Raw genomic sequence first — 24,105 nt, 5'->3', positions numbered from 1 at the left:
TCGTTCATGAGCTTCTTTGCGGTTACCTACTTGTTTGCCTTGGTAACAGGGTCTGCCTCCAACCTGCAAAGACATCAACAACAACAAGCACGTATTCATACTTCCCAACAAGTGGGAGCTGAACGTAGTCAATTTGCAATCCCTGAAATGGGTAGAGTGGTCCCGGCAAGTGTGATGTGGCAAATTTACTTCTGCCCTGACTCACCTATGGCATAGATTATACTAAACTGGACAAATGATGCAGCAGCTACAGAGAACCCAGAAGTCGCCCGTCCTCTTTCAAGCATCGTCGTCATTGCTGCTTTACTAGGTGGGTCTTTCCGTCCATCAGCTGGGCCATCATGGGATACAAGAACTGTGGTGGGCAAGTGCTGTTGACTGTTCACCACACGCTGTCCTGTTTCTGCTGCTCCCATATTAGTCCATTTATCCTTTCCTTCCTTGCTGGCTTGTAACTGTAAAAGTCTTTAGCATATCAAAGTCCAAATTTTTGTCAATGTCCAAAGTTTTTACCACTGACTCATGCCGTCAGTATCTTTTCTTCTTTCTTTCACGGCTTGAGGGCCGCTGCCTTTGCTGTGCTGTCAGCGAGGGTGTCGTCCCTCGCCTCTCCAGTGTAGGAATCGGTGCGAACTCTCAACTTTGTCAGGTAGAAGTAGGGCCTCCATGCGACTCTGTACCGCTGCACCATTCTCAATTGGTTGTCCTGCTAAGGTAAAAAACTGTCTGGCCTTCCATATTGGGCCCTAATCATGAGCTATGCCAAATGCATACCAGGAGTCGGTGTAAATGGTTGCCGTCTTACCTCTCGCCACTCTACTCGCCTCAGTGGGGGCCTTCTATTCCGCTTCTTGTGCTGAGACATGCGGATGCAGAGTTTCTGCTTCTAGGACATCTTGTTGTGTGACCACTGCATATGCGATGTGGAGTCATCAATCCTCACCCTGGTACCATCTGCAAAAAGCTCAACATATGCATTATCAACAGGGGTTCTGGTAACTGTTTGCATACCTGCAGTTTCTTACTGTATTAGTACTAAATAATCGTGCTGATGTTCTATTTCACATGGCTCGGAACCTTGTAGCACAAAATCATTTATTTCCTTTTTATCTTATTTCATTTATTTATTTATTTTTAACCCAATAGCTGATCTACAACACCTAGATAATCTATGACCCACCAATAGCTGATCTACAACACCTAGATCATCTATGACCCAGATCACCTATGCCTCCCCCCTTTTGAACCGGAATACTCAATGGAAAAAAAGAGTAATTGCGTTCAAACTAGTACAAGTTGAGAAAGGAAACCTAGAGGCACAAAAACAAGCACTTTGTAGGTCAAGGTGACATTGTATGCAGCGAAGTCTGAGCGAAAATATCCATTTAGTTTTGTTTGTTTTTCAGGTCGCAGTTAGCATTTTTTAACACAAGGGGGCGCAACACAAGTCAAATTTTACGTCACCCAGTGTAATAGTATTTCAGGGAACGTCCAGCGTTTACCTTTCACTCTCCTGTCGGAATATAATTATAGCTTCAGTGTAGACTGACACTAGAATATACAAAAAACATAGGGAAAAAACTAAAGAATACAGATGAATTAACATCCTACTCTGGGCAATTTAGTCCCTCTTTCTTCACATAAAAAGTAAAATTACTTCATCAAATTGCGTGAAAAAGTTTGCTGGGTGACTATAGGGAAATTATTTCATCTGTAGGAGCCTTCCATAACATCATCTGTCTGAGCATCCATTGGAGAAGCGGGCAGTGGAAAACAGAGCCCCTGGGAACATGAGAGAGCGTCCCCTGTCATGTATTCCTGGCCTCTGCCCCCCATGCATCAACTCCAATCTTCCATACACTATAAACTAGCTTAGTCATCTACTATGTCCCAAGCTGCATCTCCACAAAGGTTTGTTTCCCTGAACTTATCACACATCCAAAGTGGCCACATCTTGGAGTGTAACAAAGTCCGGTCAAACAAGACCTTGTTTCAGACAATCATGAGGTTAGCACTGGATACAGTGGCATTGGGGAATATAGGCCTCCCAAGTGCAGCAAAATGGCCACCAGAGGTAGAAAGGGGCAGGGCCAGGAGCAGCAGCACTTCCAGGTGAGGCAAGATGGCCACTGGAGGAAGGGGCGGGGCCAGGTCCTGTCCTGGATGGGGAGGGAACGGAAGTAACCTCACACACCCTGAAAGTGAGCACATGGGGGGAAGTAACTTCAGGGTGGGGGCAGGGCTCACCAAATTTGCTGCAAAGTCACACTATGTGGGGTTGTAAACATTGCAAGCGCGGCCGCCATTACAGGGAGGGGCTGTAGTCAACACAAAGGCATTACATTGTTCATAAGCAATACACATACCCCCCTACATGCTTTCTCCTCTTGAATCTCTTAACTACGTTATACCTCCTCCTAGCAATCTAAAAACACCTTTTTTTCTGCTGGGCTTCCTGCTCATCTTCTGAAAACTTTCTACAGTCTATCTTACCATACTCATTTCTGCTTATCTGTCCATAACCTGACATTTCTTTCTGCAACTTTTCCTGGTCCTTTTCTTTGTAAAACGTTTCTACATGTTTTGCATATTCCAAAACATCCTGCACTGATCCCTCATTCTATTCTACCTGCTTATTCTATCCTATTCGAAGTTTCTGGACACAGTAGTGTCTCTCTTGTAAAATCTGCTTTCTTCAAATCCTTCCAATATAACCTCTCTTTCCCACTCAGATTACAATGCACATTAATTCTACAAAATACAAGACAACAGGAACGGAAGGGTTAATTGAGAAAAGCTTTCAGTCCACTCTCTTATCAGCAACCCTCCCCCAATAATAAACACTGCACATTCTTTCTATAATACCAAACAGACGGGATTACTGGAGAATACTCACAACGGCTCAAGGTATATATCTCATCTACCTTTATATGAACCCACCGTCTACTAGTAATCCCCAAGAGCACTCCTTGTACACGATCTAGACAGGACATTTAGCTATACACAGAGACTGACGATTATTTTCAATGACCAAAACCTCAACAATATTCTGGAGACATCAGCCGTCACAAAGCACGGCTATATTCCCGCGTATATACCTTTTCACGTATGAGAACATAACACGCTCAATCATAAAGGTAAATATGCGTATCATAAATCTTCCTAACCTCACACCAGTTTACCTAGGAGTAAGTGTCTCTCCGGCGTGCTCCCACAGACTTAAACAGCCGAGTCCGCCCTTCTGACACATTAACCCTCACAGAATTTGTCTCTTGGTCTTGTATACACAATTTTTAACCGTCTCAGACATAGCAGCCACAGCATACAAAATACCCCTAGACAGGTAACATGGTGATTTTTTTCCGAGCAGAAAGGACTACATTACCTGCCTTTCATTGATTTATCACTCTGGATCAGAAACAGGCAGGTTAGCAGTCAGAAATCAGCTCACATCGGTAGATTTTCATAAAGCAATCTTACCGTGTTCTGTAGATTTTCGGGCCCCTGAGTTCTGCGTGCTATCTGCTGATCTCTGTATTTTTCCAGAATGAAAGAAATCAAAAAAATGTCTACTCGGCTCACCCAGGAGACGCCACTGATCTGGATTATGGTTTTCTCCAGCAGGTTTCGGGGTATTTGGTAGCTTCCAAATTGTGTAGAAGCAGTATGCGAACACTGACCAAGTCAAACACGAGGTATCAGTCTCATGCTCAAAATGGCTCTCTGAGCAGAGACACCCAGACGGCCCCTTTTATTGTACAGCATACAATGGGCGTGCAACAGATTACATCAGTAACATATAGGATTCTCATTTGTCGGATCATATAGAATCCCCCCTCCTTCCTGCCCACCTTCTCTCAACTCCAATGTATAAGCAAGTCTTTGTCTTACGTACTTTCAGTTTTGAGCACATGTTTGTATCTCTTTGTTGTGAGCTGGATTATGGAGAAGTTTCTGTGTGGAGTATGGGAAAGGACTGGGAAAACACTCAGTATTGAATACAAGCAATAACATAACACTGTGATTTAACTCTTTCCTTATGCAGCAGAGTTCCACATTAGGCTGAAGTCACAAAACACACATAATGCGTTTAGTTTAGTACAAATCGATAGACATTTTATACTAACTAATCATCATGTCTATCACAGTACTTGAACTCTGCCTCATTTTGTTTTTGTTGTTCAGGACATAACTGGTGGTGGTCACTATTTCTACCAAAGGCATAAAGCCTCACATGTCTCTTAATGCTTCTTTCTTCCCTCCTCCCTGACAACAGTTTGACTAGCTGCATACGTCGTTTCAGCTTAGTGCCTGCTCTCAATTATGAATGAATGCTTAGTTGCAGTACTGCTTGCTGCCACTAGGGCAAGTTCTTGTTTCAGAGGAATCAGTATCCATCCTTCAGTGCAAGCTTTGAGTAGTTAACTCTGGAAGGGAATAAACAATTGAGCACAAACAAAGAAAACTATGCAAGATACACAATACAGCGCTTTATAGAAAATTATCAAAATTGTGAAGAAAAGAAATCAGCAGGTAACTTGCAGTCTTTAAATTGTTGTTCTTCAGATAAAACCGTAAATAAAACTATTCAAATAATGTTCTGCACGCTTGCATAGAACACTAACAACCAGGACCAGTGTCACTATTTGTCACTGTAGCGGGAAGCACAGATAAAGAACCTCTGAGTCCCCAAACTGAAGAGAAATATTTCTACGTAAAAGTTACATCTGGCTTAAAGCTATAGGGACACTATCAAAATAAATTAGGCACTCTGTAAAGTGGAGACTTACAAGACCACATTATACACAATATGATCAAAAGGATTTAGAAACAAGTCCTAATTATTCAGTTCAGGTATTTCAGCCATACCCACAGCAAACAGGTGATAAAATAAAGGACACAGTCATGCAATCGCCATAGACAAACTTTGGAAGTAATATGGGTTCTGTTGAAGAGCTCAGTGGTGCAAAACATGGCACTGTCATAACATACAGCCTTTGCCACGAGCCAGTTTGTGAAATTTCTGGAAATTTTCTTGATCTTTTTGGGTCAGCTCTAATTGCCATTACTGTGAAGTGGAAGCATCTAGGTGTAGATACAAACTCAGAGTGATGAGTGATGCTGCTGAGAGATGAAGATAATTGTGCAGAAATATTTCCTCTCTTTTGCATCCCTCAGTCACTTTCAGACAGTTTTGAACTCTGTACTATGTGTCAGGAACTCCTATGAAATGGTATCCCTGGTTGAGTAGACCTACAAGCCCGAAATCACCATCCTCTATGCTGAGTGTGGGATGTGGAGTATGTTATGCAGCCACTGGACTCTAGTGCAGTGAAAATATACTAAATATAATATAAGATTTACTAAGCTAAATGCATCCTAATTGTACCTTCATTGATTGCAAAAAACACTTTTTGTCCCCCACTTTACTCATAGTGCGGTTTAAATGCAAGAATTTGTGCCAAAATTGTGCTTAAATCTTGTCACAGTCGCCAACCAATAGGTGCTTTAACGTAATAGAAAAGTGTTTAAAGATGTGTCTAGTTAATCATAATATTCACAGCCTACATGATTAATTACTGAAAATAAGAGTACAGAGAAGTCTACTAGTGTTAAAGTACCTTAATGCGGGATGATCAGCTCAATAATTGCTGGAATGATCAAATGCAAATGACAGTTGTCCCATGTAAGCACTGCAGCAAACAGGGTAACAAGTGATAATTCATTCATTGTTTTATTTCAGCTCATTAAAAAATAGTTGCTAGTTGATGAAAAGTCGATGTAAAATCATGGTCTTTTATATTTGAACAACTTGCAAACAAATCTGCCTGGTGAATCTCTCTTACTCTTTCTAACAATTTATTGCAGAATTAATAATGAACGATTCTTGCTTGGTGTAAATGTTTTCAACCAAGTATCAATCACACTCTTCTCTGACCTTTCTGGGAGATTATTCGGACGATGGTTGCTCAGTGTACAGGTACCCTGAAGGGCCATTTCCATGGGCCGATTATTGCTCAAAATTCGTTCAAACAAATAAAAATGAGCGATAATCATCCTGTGTAAATGCAAAAATAATAGCTTACTATGCGTTCACTTCTTGTTATCGCTGACCTTTAGTCAGCGTAAAAAACAACACTGGATCGCAGTATTCTTGCTGCGTGTGAATGCTTCCCACTCAGCGCTACATATAGAATGTGAAGTGCTGAGTGTGAAGCCCGCGATCCCCCTGTGTTCTCTGCCTGTCTAAATGCTCTGCACAAGTGCTAATGACCTTAGCGGTGACGTACACATTCGTGCAGTTGTTTAGAAGATTGGTGGCCCATCTAAGTGGGACTTTAGATAGTAGTGTTTATTGCAACTAACAATAGAACACAGTCTCCCTAATAAGTACTAAATAACAGCATAGATAATCTCAGTTACAGTAAAAGACCAGTCAGAAACTATTATTAAACGTATCACAAGCCCTTCTACTGTAATTATACAATGAGTAGGCGATTATAGTTTTAAAATTATAGGCTGTCCATGAAATATATTATTAGAGTACAATTTGTTGTTTAAGTGGACACAGTATCCAAGGATTTTACAGTTGGAAATGAAGTATAATTTTTAAGAGACTTATTAGTTGGAGTAAATTTAGAGGGTTGTGGGAGCGCAGCCTATGAATATAATATAAGTCAAAGTTTATACTATTATAAAGGATTAGTATATCTGTCCCATTATCCGGAGTGATGAATCACATTTTACTATCTGACAGTCTGCTGGATGAATCTGGATTTGGACTTTGGGCTATCTGGTCAGACGGCCCATTGGGTTCCCTGGTTTTTACTCTTGACTAGTGATGAGCGAACGTACTCGGAAAAGCACTACTCGTCCGAGTAATGTGCCTTATCCGAGTACCGCTGTACTCGTGCAGAAAGATTCGGGGCGCTCCGCTGCTGACAGGTGAGTCGCAGCGGGGCAGAGCGGCCGGGAGAGAAGGAGAGAAAGATCTCCCCTCCGTTCCTCCCCGCTCTCCCCTGCAGCTCCCCGCTCCGCAGCGCGTCCCGAATCTTTCTGCACGAGTACAGCGGTACTCGGATAAGGCACATTACTCGGACGAGTAGTGCCTATCCGAGTACGTTCGCTCATCTCTACTCTTGACCCTTCGGGCTCAGTCAGACGGGCGTTTTTTCGCGCGATTTGCAGATTGCATGACGGATGCGCATCCGCAAATCGCGTGACCGGTGCGCGCAAGTCGCCTGAAAATCTGCTCCTAGCCGCGTTTCATTAGAAACGGGCCGGAGCTGTCCAGCGCAGTGCATTCAATGGAGACGGCAATACAGCCATTGAAAGCAATGCGCTGCGGGCGAGCCCGGGATGAATTGTCGGTAAGGGCTTAAATATATAAGCCCTTACCTGCAATTCATCCTAAAATGTGTTAAAATAAAAAACAATTGTATACTCACCTTCTGCCGGCAGCCGAAGCTCCGCGCGGCCGTCCTGCAGTGGGTGTGAAGGGGGTGTGAGTCAGACCTGCCCCCTGATTGGCTCAGCGCTGAGCCAATCAGAGGCATGCCTCACTCACACCCATTCATGAATTCATGAATGGATGTGAGTCAGACCTGCCCCTAAGGCAGCAGTCACTCACCCATTCATGAATTCATGAATGGGTGTGTGAGTGTTTTCAGCCTCTGATTGGTCAGGGCTGTGACCAATCAGAGGCAGATCATTCAGCAGGCGGGGATTTTAAAGCCCCGCCGGCTGAATAGTGCCAAGAAGCAGTTCAGGAGAACTGACAGCGGCCGCGGCTGGACTCCGGCTGCAGCGGAAAGGTGAGTATACAATTTTTTTTTATTTTAACACATTTTAAGATGAATTGCAAGGAAGGGCTTATATATTTAACCCCTTCCCGACAATTCACACCGCGCACGCCGGCAGCCCATTGCTTTCAATGCAGCGGCTGTATTGCCGCTCCATTGAATTCAATGGGCAAACATCGTTCTTCTCTGCCACAGCTGTTACAGAATGATTTGTCTTCTATATGTTTTCAATGGCGTCGGCGCTGCTGCCGCCGGCCCCATTGAGCGCATATACAGAAGAGAACAGGAATCGCAGATCGCAGATAGGTGCGATCTGCGATTTTTTTGTTCTATAATTTATCGGACGAGCGCATAAAAAGCGCTCATGTGTCCGATACCATTGCAAAGCAATGGTTTTAAAAAATCGCCGGACGCATGCGCATGCGCAAATCGCGGCTAAAAACGCCCGTCTGACTAAGCCCTTCTGCTGTAAGGTATCCCAGCTGTTACTCATTCCCGTACTGTGGCTGCTGATACTGCACAGGGCTAGGTACCTAATCGCATGGACTGTAGCAAAATGGTCAAGGCTAATGGCACAGGTGCAATAATTCCAGGCAGAAGGTCACACTGATCAGCAGGCAATAGTGAAGTCTAATAAGCGGAGCCAAGGTTAGGGAGCACAGGAGGAGACTAAACCAAAATGCAAGCAAATGAGGTGTCACAAGAATGGGGTTTATGGGTCCAACAGTCACCAACCAATGATGTATGGAACCCAGGGGCTAACCATAGGACAAACTTATTTCCAGCTCCCTGGATCCTGCACCCATGCAAGATGGAACTCATATGGAACCTGCATGGCATAGCATGCCCCAACACACTTTGCTGCCACCACTGACTATTTTTAACATGTAGGTCAGCCACCTCAGTTTCCACCAGCTGACACACACAATGAACACACTTCAGGGTTATGAATTGCTTAAATTGTTCAAGAATGACTACATTTTGAAGCTTTATTGTAAAAAAGTGTTACCAGTGCTTAGATTAAAAAAATATATACCAAAAGATATATTTACTAAAGGTTAAAATAGTATGAAAACAAAAAGGGATATAATAAAAAATGCCCATCTATGAAGCCGTTTCAAATTGTCCTGGGGTGAGGAGCACGTAGAAAGATGGACAATCCTGCATTTAGATGCAACTTCTGGGTCTGACAATGGGGAGAAGATCCCCCTTTAATTTTAAAGTCCATCGGGATCCAACTGCCGACATCATCGAATGCTGGCTAAGTAGATGCACAGATCGTCCAGATGAAAACTAACATTTCACCCAGATTTCCCTAGGAGTCATTACAGTAGGGAAGCTAAGACTGCCATGTTTTATATCATGAATTTACCTACAAGTGGATACAAACCTGATATGTGACAGATGATTAGCTTAGCAGATATGTGATTCTGCTGGCTCTGGGGGTTGTACAGTGACAGGAGTGAATGCACTGTGTCCATCGAACACTCACTGTTTCGATAATATAATTGCTGTTGAACTGGAACCTGGAATGACCCATAATCCCCATTATACATTGTTTCTTTGTCCCATCTCAATGGAGGGAAATCACAGTCAGCAATTTGGAGGATGCATTTGAAGGAGCAGGGAGACAATAAGATCTCCTGCAAATTACTAATTTTGTTATCACTGCACCAAAGGCTTCCTTGCTGGTCTCAAAAGGAGCAAATGGACTCAAATACTCTTCTGGTACAGTTGTAAAAGGCAGTTGAATAAATATTGATGAGCTCTGGTTGGCATGAAATACACTAAAACATCTGCCTAAATCCAACTTTTCCTAGACCAGAGAGGTGCAGATTGTCACCCATCTTTGTTTGTCAATTAGCCATATTATTTCATCATAGGAGCTTTTGTCACAGAGTCTACAGGAGACCAAAGTGTGTAGGGATACTTTATGAGGAGCTGATGCCTAATATAGGAGGAAGTGGCTGGCAATTGGTGGGGGACCTAAAGGAATTGCACTCACTGTCCTTTTAAGAGGAGAAATGGGGAGCAAGATGCAGAGAGGAGGCACAGTGATGTGGAGTGGAACAGTGTGCAGGCTAGAGACAACAGCGGCTACTGCCCATGGCTCCAGTTCTTCTAACAAAAGTTTACTCCTTTCTATCTTCATTGTTTCTTCAGTATTTGACTGAGTAGGAGACTAGAGTGGTCTGCAGAAGCTGGGGGGTTGGGCAATTTTTCCTCTTCTCACAATACACCTCATGAAGAAGTTCCTTAAAATGGATGTAAGTTCTGAAAGGCAGACTGATGAGACCCTCCATGGATGAGAATAGTCCCCAACCAGCCAGACCATCTTTAATCCTGCCTGTTCATTCCTCATAAAATGTTGCCTGCTAAATCCATTCTAACTATGCAGCCAGGGTGCAGGATTACATAGCATGGATACAGAAGTGCAGATGCGGAAGAAGAAACTCGACCAGGTTCCTCAGTCAGTCCGGAATGTGGTCAGGAAGGTCTGAATATTAGAGGGTATGAAAATCTAGGACTTCCATAATAGTATGGCCCAGGCTAGAGCTTTAGCAAACAACAAGGAGATTAATGCGATTTTGCTATGATCATTGGGAAAGTGGACTGACTTTAGTTTGAAATGTATCTGATAATTCAAAAATCCTCAGCAGGGCTTGGGGTGTCCATCAAAATGTGATGGTATAGGAAACTGTGGCCCAGTATCAGGAGCAAAAGTAGGAGACTGAGACTTAGGCTAGGTAAGTGGATAACTGACTTGTAAGCTGGGTGAGCAATTTGCATTGCAACTTTAGTGGCTACTTGAATTGCAGCTTGCGTTCTCCAGGTTGTCCAAATAAGTTGCAAGGATCTGGCATACTTGACCCTGGAATGTCACATGTGGCTGGATCCAATGTGGTATTTTCAGTGCCAGCAGGATCTATGGCCTGAGCAATCATGCAGGCAGCTAGCTGTGGATCTGCTGTGCAACACAGTGGCTTGACTTTCAGCTTTCTAGAGAGACCGCACCTGGGGTACCACGGTTTTCACCCTTGACCCCTCCCAGAGCGAAACGGTATTTGCTGCAGAGTCCCCAAGCTGTTACTTATACAAATAATCCCAGAAGTGGGGCTGCTGATACTGCACAGGGCCGAGGCACACTACCTGATGGTGTGAACTTTAGTACAGTGGTCAAACAAGCAATGGTCAAGAATGGTGGCACAGGTCCAGTATCGACATCCAGACAGAAGATCAGGGCAGGCAGCAGGCAATAGCGAAGTCCAGTAATCAGAACCAAGGTCAGGGAGCACAGAAGTCAGAGTAGTTAAGAGTCAGGCAGAAATCAAAACTAGATTGAAATGAATGAGGGTTTTTTTTGCCACACCTCCTTTGTAGCACTACCAGGATGATATCTCCACCTCCCCTGAGACCCCAAACAATGTGAAGGACATTTAAATTAGCCCCCTTAGGAATACACGCCAGTTGTCCCTTGTCTCTCGAGAGCTGTGATGGTCTGGCCAGGAGTGCTTCTCTGGAGGCTTCATTATTACCTCTTTCTAGTGCCATGCCTTGGATTTCCCTGCTGTATAACCAGAGGCAGCAGGGTATGCAGAAGTCCCCTGGTTATTTCTCCAGGCGTAAACCCTGCAGTGATAGGTAGCATTGGGCACCTGGGCTAGTTCTGTCTGACAGGCAAGATCTGTGAGGGTTATTGCAGGCAGGAGTGGTCCCATATGGCTTCTAAGTGCTAGGCCCAGCTCTCAGCATTACTTTTAAGGGCTGGGGGCAAGCCAATTTCAGATGTAGCACTGTGTCACATCACTTCCTGTTAAGGTGAGGCCATCCTGTTAAGGTGAGGCCATCTTGGAGCCCATAGTTATATATAGGAAGGGCTGTGGCAAGATGGTAGTGCACTGACTGAGCAAACAACGATCTCGGCACAATGGAAGTCCTTTTGAGAGGTATAGGCGATTTATTATAGCCTCTGCTGCAGAGATAGATGTTGGCGTCAAACCTGGATCCCTCTGGTCCCAGACCTGCTACTAGCCAGGTGAGATGTATCTTTGTCTCTACTGCCCAGTATTTGCTGTTTTAGTTGGACCTATCTTTTGATTAGCCATTATTTTTTGTTTTAATTTGCAGGGGCTTAAGGCAACAAAAAAGGGTCTTCTCTTCTCTTTTGCAAAAAAGGCCTAGGACAGCCTATAAAAATAGCTTTGCCACAACTCTACAGAGAAGGCCGTTAGTTAAGAGTCTCGTCTGTTTTAAGAACAGCAAACAAGTTAAATCAAAGAAATGGTCGTCAAAACTTAGTACTTCACATTTATCTTTAGATTCTAGAGATTCAGATTTTTTTCTTTTGAGTACAGAGAAACTTAGGCACAGTGTGAGTTGGACTCTTTAAATGACGTGTCAGGGTGACCTTTATTTCCGTGTGATGTAGACAAACTTCTAAAAGACATAAGAGCCACAATGGACATGGAAGAGGTTAAAGGGGTTGTCCCACAAAAGCAAGTGGGGTTAAGCACTTCTGTATGGCCATATTAATGCACTTTGTAATATACATCGTGCATTAAATATTGGCCATACAGAAGTTATACACTTACCCCCTCCGGTGCTGGCGTCCCCGTCTCCATGGCAACGATCAAACTTCTTCTCTGGTCGCACGAACAGTCGGGCTTGCGCAGAATCCTCTTTTGGATGGTCCGGGCTCACGAGCTGTGTCCTGCCTCCTCCCCCTTCTCAGCGTCATCACATAGCTCCGCCCCTGTCACATGGTGCCGATCAGCCAATGAGGTGGCTGGAATCGGCAGTGGAACGCAGACAGCAGAAGAACACCCACAGTGCACCATGGGAGAAGACCCGTGGTGCACTGTGGGAGAAGACCAGTGGCAGCCATCTTGGACAGAAGATTTTTTAAAGTTGCTGAACGGGGATTCAGGTAAGGGAATTTTTTTTTTTAATAACACATGTCAGCGGTTTTCTTTTACAGGTACTGGGGGGACTGGGCAAAAAAATTTTTTTTATCTTTCGGCGCGGGACAACCCCTTTAAGTAACCCCGTTCATTTCAAAACCTAATGTTCCAAGGCCTCAATGCTAGTTGAGGAAGAATATTTCCCATACATAAAACAATATGCAAGATACTTACCGTGTTTCCCCGAAAGTAAGACAGTGTCTTACTTTCTTTTTATCCCCAAAAGCCAGACTATGTCTTACTTTCGGGGTATGTCTTATAATAAAAAAAAATCATTACTCACCTCCCCCGGCGTTCTGTCGCGCTCCGGCAGGATGTCGCTCGCTCCTCGTCCCCGGCGCAGCATTGCTTTCTGAATGCGGGGGTTGAAATCCCCGCCTCCAGAAAGCTAATACACACGCCGTCAGCCAGTTACAGCCATTCAATGACAGCATTGAATGGCTGTGATTGGCTGAAGGCGCACGTGGCTTCAGCCAATCACACTATTCAATGACATCATTGAATGGGTGTGATTGGCTGAAGCCACGTGCGCCTTCAGCCAATCACAGCCATTCAATGATGTCATTGAATAGTGTGATTGGCTGAAGCCACGTGCGCCTTCAGCCAATCACAGCCATTCTGTAACTGGCTGACGGCGTGTGTATTAGCTTTCTGGAGGCGGGGATTTCAAGCCCCCGCATTCAGAAAGCAATGCTGCTCCGGGGACGAGGAGCGAGCGACATCCTGCCGGAGCGCGACAGAACGCCGGGGGAGGTGAGTAATGATTTTTTTTTTCTACGGTATGTCTTACTTTCGGGGTACGGCTTACATTGGCCGACCCCCCTGACACCCCCGATACGTCTTACAATCGGGGGTGTCTTACTATCGGGGAAGCACGGTAGGAAGGAGTGTGCAGAACCAGACAAAAGACAGGTTGTTCCATCTCCTTTTAAGCTTAAATATCCCTTTTAGAGATGAGCGAGCACCAAAATGCTCGGGTGCTCGTTACTCGGGACGAAATTATCGCGATGCTCGAGGGTGCGTTTCGAGTAACGAACCCCATTGAAGTCAATGGGCGACCCAAGCAATTTTGTATATCGCCGATGCTCACTAAGGTTTTCATTTGTGAAAATCTGGGCAATTCAAGAAAGTGATGGGAACGACACAGCAACGGATAGGGCAGGCGAGGGGCTACATGTTGGGCTGCATCTCAAGTTCCCAGGTTCCACTATTAAGCCACAATAGCGGCAAGAGTGGGCCCCCCCCTCCCAACAACTTTTACTTCTGAAAAGCCCTCATTAGCAATGCATAACTTAGCTCAGCACCACACTACCTCCAACAAAGCACAATCACTGCCTGCATGACACTCCGCTGCCACTTCTCCTGGGTTACATGCTGCCCAACCCCCCGCACGACCCAGTGTCCACAGCGCACACCAAACTGTCCCTGCGCAGCCTTCAGCTGCACTCATGCCACACCACCCTCATGTCTATTTATAAGTGCGTCTGCCATGAGGAGGAACCGCAGGCACACACTGCAGAGGGTTGGCACGGCTAGGCAGCGACCCTCTTTAAAAGGGGCAGGGCGATAGCCCACAATGCTGTACAGAAGCAATGAGAAATATAGTCCTGTGCCACCGCCATCAGGAGCTGCACACGTGGGCATAGCAATGGGGAACCTATGTGCCACACACTATTCATTCTGTCAAGGTGTCTGCATGCCCCAGTCAGACCGCGGTTTTTTATAAATAGTCACAGGCAGGTACAACTCCGCAATGGGAATTCCGTGTGCACCCACAGCATGGGTGGCTCCCTGGAACCCACCGGCTGTACATAAATGTATCCCATTGCAGTGCCCATCACAGCTGAGGTAACGTCCGATTAAATGCAGGTGGGCTTCGGCCCACACTGCATGCCCCAGTCAGACTGGGGTTCTTTAGAAGTGGACACATGCAGTTACAACTCCCTGTGGACCCACAGCATGGGTGGGTGCCAGGAAGCCACCGGCAGTACATAAATATATCCCATTGCATTGCCCATCACAGCTGATGTAACGTCAGCTTTAATGCAGGTGGGCAAAAAATTAATTTGATTACACTGTAGGCGAGGGCCCCAAAAAATTGGTGTACCAACAGTGCTAATGTACGTCAGAAAAATTGCCCATGCCCAACCAAGAGGGCAGGTGAAACCCATTAGTCGCTTTGGTTAATGTGGCTTAATTGGTAACTAGGCCTGGAGGCAGCCCAGTTAAAATAAAAATTGGTTGAGGTGAAAGTTTCAACACTTTAATGAGCATTGAAACGTATAAAAATTGTTTACAAAAATTATATGACTGAGCCTTGTGGGCCTAAGAAAAATTGCCCGTTCGACGTGATTATGTGAGGTTTCAGGAGGAGGAGCAGGAGGAGGAGGATGAATAGAATACACAGATTGATGAAGCAAAAAGGTCCCCGTTTTTGATGGTGATAGAGAACGATGCTTCCATCCGCGGGTGCAGCCTACGTATTGCTTAGGTATCGCTGCTGTCCGCTGGTGGAGAAGAGAAGTCTGGGGAAATCCAGGCTTTGTTCATCTTGATGAGTGTAAGCCTGTCGGCACTGTCGGTTGACAGGCGGGTACGCTTATCCGTGATTATTCCCCCAGCCGCACTAAACACCCTCTCTGACAAGACGCTAGCCACAGGACAAGCAAGCACCTCCAGGGCATACAGCGCGAGTTCAGGCCACGTGTCCAGCTTCGACACCCAGTAGTTGTAGGGGGCAGAGGCGTCACCGAGGACGGTCGTGCGATCGGCTACGTACTCCCTCACCATCCTTTTACAGTGCTCCCGCTAACTCAGCCTTGACTGGGGAGCGGTGACACAGTCTTGCTGGGGAGCCATAAAGCTGGCAAAGGCCTTGGAGAATGTTCCCCTGCCTGCGCTGTACATGCTGCCTGATCTCTGCACCTCCCCTGCTACCTGGCCCTCGGAACTGCACCTTCGGCCACTAGCGCTGTCGGATGGGAATGTTACCATCAGTTTGTCCGCCAGGGTCCTGTGGTATAGCATCACTCTCTAACCCCTTTCCTCTTCGGGTATGAGAGTGGAAAGGTTCTCCTTATACCGTGGGTCAAGCAGTGTGTACACCCAGTAATCCGTAGTGGCCAGAATGCATGTAACGCGAGGGTCTCAAGAAAGGCATCCTAACATGAAGTCAGCCATGTTTGCCAGGGTACCTGTACGCAACACATGACTGTCCTCACTAGGAAGATCACTTTCAGGATCCTCCTCCTCCTCCTCCGGCCATACACGCTGAAAGGATGACAGGCAAGTAGCATGGGTACCCTCAGCAGTGGGCCAAGCTGTCTCTTCCCCCTCCTCCTCATGCTCCTCCCCCTCCTCCTCAACGCGCTGAGATATAGACATGAGGGTGCTCTGACTATCCAGCGACATACTGTCTTCCCCCGCCTCCGTTTCCAAGCGCAAAGCGTCTGCCTTTATGCTTTGCAGGGAACTTCTCAAGAGGCATAGCAGAGTAATGGTGACGATAATGATTGCAGCATCCCCGCTCACCATCTGGGTAGACTCCTCAAAGTTTCCAAGGACCTGGCAGATGGCTGCCAACCAGGCCCACTCTTCTGTAAAGAATTGAGGAGGCTGACTCCCACTATGCCGCCCATGTTGGAGTTGGTATTCCACTATAGCTCTACGCTGCTCATAGAGTCTGGCCAAGATGTGGAGCGTAGAGTTCCACCGTGTGGGCACGTCGCACAGCAGTCGGTGCACTGGCAGATTAAACCGATGTTGCAGGGTCCGCAGGGTGGCAGCGTCCGTCTTGGACTTGCGGAAATGTGCGCTGACCCGGCGCAACTTTCCGAGCAGGTCTGACAAGCGTGGGTAGCTTTTCAGAAAGCGCTGAACCACCAAATTAAAGACATGGGCCAGGCATGGCACGTGCGTGAGGCTGCCGAGCTGCAGAGCCGCCACCAGGTTACGGCTGTTGTCACACACGACCATGCCCGGTTGGAGGCTCAGCGGCGAAAACCAGCGGTCGGTCTGCTCTGTCAGACCCTGCAGCAGTTCGTGTGCCGTGTGCCTCTTCTCTCCTAAGCTGAGTAGTTTCAGCACGGCCTGCTGACGCTTGCCCACCGCTGTGCTGCCACGCCGCGCGACACCGACTGCTGGCGACGTGCTGCTGCTGCTGACACATCTTGATTGCGAGACAGAGGTTGCGTTGGAGGAGGAGGAGGAGGAGGGTGGTTTAGTGGAGGAAGCATACATCGCCGCAGATACCAGCACCGAGCTGGGGCCCGCAATTCTGGGGGTGGGTAGGACGTGAGCAGTCCCAGGCTCTGACTCTGTCCCAGCCTCCACTAAATTCACCCAATGTGCCGTCAGGAAAATTGCCATGGTCTGGGAAATGTTCCAGGTATTAAACATAAATGTAAAGGTCTCATTGGGCAATATGACAGCAGTGGCATATTTAAACTAACAGGATACAAAAAAAAATCACCATTTATCTCTACTATCAAGAAGAGTTTTTTATGAGCAGAAAGACATGTCTTGTCAAATTCGGCAGTGCATCTCAAAATAGAAGAAAACAAGAAGGCCAATTATATCTGAACAGAAAAATTATAAGATAAGGAGAGTGGTGTCTAAATCGCCAGGTCTTTTCTCAAGTAACAGAGAAATGTTGAGTCCTGTTGATAGAACAGACATGTGGAGATGTTTTTCCCCCCTATATATGCAGAACAATCCAACGGCCTTGGACACATTTTCCCAGACGTGGCTGGGGAAGGGACATTTTGTATACCTTCCCTCTTTTCTCCCTAATCCCCAAACTACAGAAGAAGATCATGACCAATCAGTCAGAGGTTATTCTCATCACCCCATTCTTACCCAAATGGGCTTAGTGTTTCCCTTCCTGTTACCGCTGTCAAGAGGAAAATATTGGAAGCTTTCCCCTCAAAAGGACCTGTCTTAAAGGCAAAGGGTTTACCAAATGCCTCGGTGTCTATCTTTTTATGTAGTAGAAAACCAGTAACATCAAAAATCTTATATCTCGAAAGCCTTTTTATCCTCAGGGGGTGGTGTGTATGTCAGGGGTGTTCAGAGTAGCCAAAGGGATTGATATGTTACTATGTGTTGCATTTTCCACAGTCTGGCTTAGAAAAAAGTCTGAGAACCAGTATTCTTAGCTCTTTTTTTAGACCAAAGATTTGCAGAACACCCATGGGTCCAAATATTTTTAAAGCCTTGTGTAGAATTCAACTAAAGAACCATTCCCTTGTTCCATATTGGGATCTTAATTTTGTAATGTTTTACCAGTGCTGGAGAGGAGCTGTGGGTGTAGTAGCCACGCAGGGCACTAGAGAGTAGTCACATGGAAGCCAGGAGTCAGTAACAATGAGTCTTAGTTGCAGGACAATGGATGAGGCGGGTAACATAGTCAGAAGGAAAAGCCAGGAATCGGTATTGAAAACTCTTGTAGCAATAGCAGGCAAATAGAAGCTGGATCAAATGCTCTGGAGCAGAATAATCTCACACTAAGGGCCAGGAAGTGCAATCAAAGACAGAGGTGGGGTCAGGACCAGGAGGCAGGAGCTAAAGAACTGGGATCAGGAAACAAGGCTGAGGTATGCAGGAGAACCTGTTCAGCAAGCTGGATACCTCACTGGGGAGAACTACTGACTGGAGTACAGGAGGTTGTGGGTTTGAGCCCTGACAAATTTGGTCATTCAGCTCATTTCAGGTCATTCTGCATCAACCTTTTCAGCACCTGAAAGAAGCCTCTCTAAGATATCTCACGCTAAAAATGTTTTTCTCTTAGCAGTTACCATAGCCAGAAGGGTGAGGGAAATCCAGTCCTTTATGCAGTTCCCCCTTTACTTTCAACATTATAAGATAGAATTCTTAAACTGCATCTTTCTTTCTTCTACTGTCAGGAAGTAGCTCTTCCCTCTTTTAGTGAGCAGCCTAAAAATCTGCAAGAAATAGAATTACACACATTGGCTTTTAGGAGGTATGTTATGGATATAAAAAGAACTAGTCTACCATTGCAAGATTGATTAAATTAGTCATAAAAGAATGTAATATTTTAATGTATAAGCCCCTTCCATCTTTTGTAAAGGCTCATTCAACCAGCAGCAACCGATGGGGATGCTGCAGGCTCACTAGACCAGATTTGTAAAGCCGCAACGTGGTGTAGCCAAAACACCTTTTTGAAACATTTTAAGTTAAATGTTTTAAATCGGGTCTTATCTTTTAAACACAAAGTGTTGTCAGCAGTAGTCCCACCCTAATTTCTTTGCTTCCAATGTTAATCCTCCTTGTAATGCTGTCATGGAGGTATGAGGAAAAGTTGATTACTCTTTCCGGTAATTGGACTTTTCTTTAATCTTCATTATAGCATGGTTGTTGAGGCGGTTCTGGGATTGCCGCCTTGCTGATAGTTTGGTGCTGGTTTTGGAGATGTTTCTACATCTTCTGGCTCAGTGGGTGTGGTATTTGGCGTGACTTGTTTAGCCGCACCTGTGGATAATTACTAGGGCTATTTAGCCAGGCTTAAGACTGAGCTGAACTGCGATTGATTCTTAGTCTCTCCCTGACTGGGCTATTAGTCAGAAGTTTTCTGCTGGATCGTTCTTTTACTTGCTTCATCTCAAGCTAAATACTGCGTTTTTATTGATTTTGGTTTTCTGGTTTTGTTTCCTTTCCCCATGTAGGATCAAATATGGGCCAAGGCATGCAGTTGGGGCCATCCTTTTTGGAGCGATCGCCATGCTTTCAGGCAGGGCCCTTCCCAGTGTTTGGTTGTATAGGAACAGTGTTTCGCATATTTTGGTTCCATTCTTGTTTTGTCTTTATTTATTTGCATTTTTGGTAGATCTGCGAGTGACAGATAGAGCGCGTCCAAGTTGGATGTGACATTCAACTGCCATACCAACTCGGTGTATTGCTTTTGTTTATCCGATATGAATCCTATTGAGGCTTTATCAACCAGCTGAGGGTGCTGGCACTTGAGGTTCCTGAGGTAAAGCAGCAGCAACCAACCCTGAGGGCTTCAGGTAAGGAGCCTAAACTCAAGCTACCTGATCGTTTTTATGGACACAGACAGAAATTTGTGTGCTTTAGAGAATCTTGCAAGCTGTATTTCAGGTTATGCCTTGTGTCCTTAGTTAGGATATGTATAGCTATCGGGAAGGTGTTAAAACCCCTTGGGTCATGAATAGTATTGAGCAATTAATGAATTATTTGGGTCGGAAATACCCACCCCGATTTTCTAAAAATAATCGTGCGTCAAGATAGGGAATTCCAATTCCCATTGAAATCAATGGGAGTGTAATTGGTTTCTATAACGTGTGCGTACCTCTGTCTCTGTCTTCTACTAATCTTAGCACTCTTGTCTTTCAGTGCTGGGGTCCTAAGTTCAAATTTCATCAAGGATAGCATCTGCATGGACCTTAAAGAACTCATCCAGCAAGGCAAAAGTGTGACTGAGTCACCATGCTTGTTCTTTCTTCTCCTCTGATACAGAAGGAGAAAAATAATAATAAGAAGGAGTAGGAGGAGGAGAAGGAGAAAGCAAGAAGGTGATGAAGGAGAATTAAAATCTTCTTCTCCCTTTTCTCCTTCCCTGGAAAAAAAGAAAAAGGATACAGGAAAAAGGAAGAAGCTTGGTGGCTAGCAGTATTACCTCGTAGTGCAGGGTTTCTAGGTTCATGGCTGTTTATTGACCACATCTGCATGGAGTTTTTATGTTTTCTTTGTTTCTTATCTCCATCTTCTTCTCTAGTTGAGAAACTATTGCTGTTTGCACTGCTGCTTTGCAGTGTTAGAATTGTAGATTCAAATCGGACTCTTCAACATCTGAATTCTTTTAAAGTTTTCTTTGTGTTTATTCTCCACTTAAAAACTTTGTGCTTTCTGTCCTCTCAAGCAGAAAGGAAAGGTGCGGTAGTCCAGTTTTAAGCACTGCTGCTTTGCCAGTGCTGGAGTTGTATGTTCAGCTCTGACCAAGGGCAACATCTGGATGGAGTTTTTATGTTCTTTTTTGGTTTATTCTTATTGTTCTTCTTGTTCGTAGTGGAATGGATAATTGTGGTTGCTCAGTTGATAACAGTGCTGGGGTTGTAGGTTCATATCTGACCAAGGGCAAGATCTAGGTGAGATTTTAATGGTCTCTTTCTGTTTTGTCTTGTTGTTGCTTTCCTCATCCAGAGTGGAGCAGACAGGTGTGGTGGCTCAGTTGTTAGCACTGCTACTTTACAGTGTGGGAGTTGTAGGTTCATATCTGACCAAGGACAACATCTGGATCAGAATATAGGACCCCAGCACTGAAAGGCAAGAGTGCTTGAAGCTGATTTTACTCACACACGTTATTGAAACTGATTTTTACTTGCACTCTTTCTTGTGCTTTTATTTACAATAAGAAAGTGGGCAGCACTCCAGAGAGTGGGAGAAAGGTAGAAATGGACAATCTATACGAAGTGTGAATAGACTCACCCGGTGACGCCGGGCCCTTGTAAGATGGGCACCGGTACGTCAGTATCCGGAATCGCACATCACTCCAAGGTCACAGAAAAGCTCTCTCACACTGGTCATTGGAGACATCTCAGGGAGACCGCCATGGTCAGTCCCAGGGGCAAGAGGTTTCACCACGGAATAGGCAAGACAAAAAAGTATGATACACTGGAGCGCTGGTATTTTTTGTAGCATACTCTTTTGTGCTTTTATTTGTGAAACTGTTTTCAGTTGATTTTTGCTAAAAACTGAGACAGGATGACTTGTGATCCAATTTTACAAAAATCGACTTGATTTTATAATTCGGCTAATGACGACGTGCAACACTTGTCATTGTCCCGGTAACTGATATATTCTGTTTTCTAAAAACTCTTTAAAAAATTGGCATTATCTGTGTCGTGTAAGTAATTTACAATCATACTACTTCTCCCAGTATTGTCATTTGAAGCCCTAATCTGTTTCCTTGCTTAACAGTGGCTAATCCTAGTGTCTTTGGAATGTTATTAGCAAAGAGTGTTGTCGAGGCCTAGGGAAGAACTATCTATGGCATTCCATTATGCTGCATGTACTTGCCAGTAACTTATGCTATTTACAAAGAATATGCAGATCTGTACGTCAACTCATGTATTGGCTCTGTGCAGAGAGATCTCTGTGAAATTAAGGTACAGTGATGTCCTCTGTACCCTTGCTCTGGACTCAACTTGCCCATCAAATTGGACTGCCACTTCTTGACTGCTCTTTGATTGGCTGACACATAGCAGTCAGAGAGGGGGGAAGTGACTATTCAGACTATAAGACACACAGACAGTTTAGAAATATTTTTTTCTAGTTAAAAGATGCATCTGATAGTCCCAAAAAAGCGTATGTTACTTTGTCCACTTATTTCTGAGCCTGTGAAAGTGGAAGGACTATGGAAAAATTACTAAGTTCTAAACGGTTAACATAATATTTTTGTTTATTGCCTTAAATTCAAGTGGAAAGTCTACAATTCAATGGATTGTTGATGGCTTTGTATTAAATCCATTGCGGTGGTACATAGAGCCTAAATTATGAAAACTATGTCACTGTCCAAATACTTCTGGATGTTGCTGTATATACGGTATGTTCTTTTCATTTTCCAACATATATCAATCAGGAATAATGGATGGAAACAGCAGCAGAAACAGAACATGTGCCTTGAACCTTAATATCAAAACACGTTTGGGAAATTAGCATAAATTAGATGGACTCATGGCCTATGACAATCACTGCTAAAGAAAAAGCATCATAACCAGGATTCTGCGGGGGCATGCCTGAAGATGGTGGGGGATTTGGGGAATGGCAACAAGCAGGTAAATGGTGTTTTGGAAGTAAGTGGGGCACCTGAAATCTAAATAAAAGTTGAGTTTTGTTAGGCTTTTCCAGGATTCAGGTTTGATTTCCCAGGATTTAGATTTGACAGTCCGTAGGGAAGGGAAATTGCAGACAGCAAGAACATGAGGTATATGCCAACTCTGTCATATATATATATATATATATATATATATATATATGTAATATTTTTTTTTTGTATTCTCATATAGTACTGGTTTATGCAGAAAGACTATAGTAATAAGTACAATTTAGGTAAGCGCAAAAGAGGGTCACTGATGCTTGACAGGACTCAAAATAATGTCTTTACTACCACATTAAAGGTATTTTCTTAGATTAAAAAAATATATACGTAGGTGTCAGATGTATGTGTAAATAGAAAAAAAGCCATACTCACCTTTCCAATGGTTCCTCCTGTCCAGTTCTGCCACTTCAATCCCAATCGTTCCAATCAAGAAAATGAATGCAGTGGTCATGTGCCATTCATCACATGACCACTAAGCCAGTTATTGGCTTTGACGAGCATCTGTGCTTGAATGTCACTCAACTGCTGGGGCCAGTGATTGAGTGGTCACATGAGCGATGATCAGCACCAGACCAAGAAAGTCACTTCAGGGATCAAACCAGTGACGCTGAACTCGGGGTATCACTGGAAAGGTGATTATGGCTTTTTTCTTTATTTTACATCTGTTTGCACCCCCTAATTTTTCTTTTTAAATATCAGAAAACCCCTTTAACCATAAAGACATTTAGGTGACAAACCTTATTAAATATCCAACAAAATGCTCTGCTGAGCTGCTCAGAAAACAGAAGATTGGCACAGAGTCCTTAACGTACATCCACACTCCTTCATGATACTGTCATTCCCTAGGGGAAAGCTATCTGGCTATATAAGTCTAATATTACAAAACTGATACCTTTGACAAATTTATACACATCTACAAATGTCTTTCACAACTTTAAACAAGTTGTTCTGTTACCCGGAGACCTTCTATAATGTATTTTACTGCAGTTGGTATATTGCCATTTTTACAGGCTAAATGAATCACCACAAAACAATGTAGAAGCTAAAATGGAAATTGACAACTGTTTTACCGCTCAATAGTGCTGAAAAATCCTATTTATAACACACTTCAAAGCTCATTTTATATTATGATGATGTGGCTCATGCTTCATGTGAAATTACATTTAGCCAAACTCCCAAACAGAATTATTCTTTATTTTACAGCCCCTAATCAATCATTAATTATGTGAAATGTGAAATACTACTTTAATGTAATTGTGTAATAGAAAACGGCATTTTTCAATTTGCGAACATACTCTGCCACTGGTTAACTGGTTCTTTTAGGCTAATTTCTCCCTGGGCATAATATAGCAACATCAGTTCTCCTTCAGTGCCACTCAAAGATTATTAAACAGAAAGATTTTTTTTTGAGTAAAAAGCAATACTTTATTTAATCCAGCACTACTGGTTATGTCAGGAATTAATTCAAAGCTAGCACATAAAGAGA

Source organism: Eleutherodactylus coqui, chromosome 1 (assembly GCF_035609145.1).
Source record: "Eleutherodactylus coqui strain aEleCoq1 chromosome 1, aEleCoq1.hap1, whole genome shotgun sequence".
Taxonomy (NCBI): Eukaryota; Metazoa; Chordata; class Amphibia; order Anura; family Eleutherodactylidae; genus Eleutherodactylus; species Eleutherodactylus coqui.
This window is presented reverse-complemented; position numbering follows the sequence as displayed.